The sequence below is a fragment of the Athene cunicularia genome (assembly GCF_003259725.1).
Source record: "Athene cunicularia isolate RWA chromosome 3 unlocalized genomic scaffold, athCun1 chr3_part1, whole genome shotgun sequence".
Taxonomy (NCBI): Eukaryota; Metazoa; Chordata; class Aves; order Strigiformes; family Strigidae; genus Athene; species Athene cunicularia.
The window spans coordinates 61,655,554-61,656,637 of record NW_020799097.1 but is presented as its reverse complement, the minus strand read 5'-3'; positions in this window follow the sequence as shown (position 1 = coordinate 61,656,637).

Sequence of the window (1,084 nt, the reverse complement as noted above, 5' to 3'; positions counted from 1 at the left end):
AGAGACAGGTCCCGCTGTCCCCGGCCTCGCAGCCCGAGGCCTGGACCCTTCCCCTTCGCTACTCCCTGGCAGCTACAGGGAGCAGTGGTGGGCACAGAGGAGAGGGCCCCGGAGGGCACGGGTAGCAAATCAGCCAGCAGCCGACCAACTCATCCACTCGAGTACCAATGTCCACACTTCACTTTTTCCCTTTTGTTTCTTCTACAATAAACCCCCACCCTAAAGTAACCCTGACTTGCTGGAAAGGTTGGGAATATATATATGATCGATCAAGTATGATCAAGCGCTACATGACAGGACCTATCACTGCACCTTTTATAGGATGTGTTTGTCTCCTTCCTCTCGAGCAGGTTAGCGTGGATGGAGACAAAGTCCTTTCTGCTTTGAAACTGAACGCTCTTTTTCTGCTGGAAATTCAGCAGCTGTGCTTGGTCATATTTTCTATCTAGTGCAAGGAAGCAGAAGAAAATCCTTAATTGCTTAGTCATATTTCATACTCTTATCCTTCACCTTGTACTATCTCCTGAGTATTATCTCACTGAGTGTGTTGGGTGCCTCATGTTCAACCAGCTACATCACTCTCTCTCTCTCAGGCCAACTTCACTTTCCAAAGAGTGTAAGTCAAAAATTCAAAAGAAGAAGCAAAAGTTAGGCCCTATGGCTGGAGAGGGTTGTGGGAGAAAAGGCTTGCTTTTCAGAAGTACTGAATGTCAGAAGATTTTGAGGTCAGCAAGTGACATGAAATGAAGGAAAAAAAGTACAAATCTGTGAAGATTCTTTCCTACCTGCCTTCTGTTTGCTTACTTTGCATCTGGTGATACTATTTAAAGCGTAACTTTACTCAAGCTGTCTGCCTTTGAATTTCATAATTTGCATTCAGTGAATTGTATTAACATGGTCATCTTTCTCCTAAATAATTTCAGACTTAAGATGACTACATCTTCATGAAAACAAGTCTATAAAAACCCTGCATTTGCTGTCTTGGGAGAGTCGCCACTCAGAAAGAGAACAGACTTGGAAAACTCTTTTGACCTACACAAATACAGCTAGAAAAACATTTAAACTAAAACAGCCCCCAAAAGCC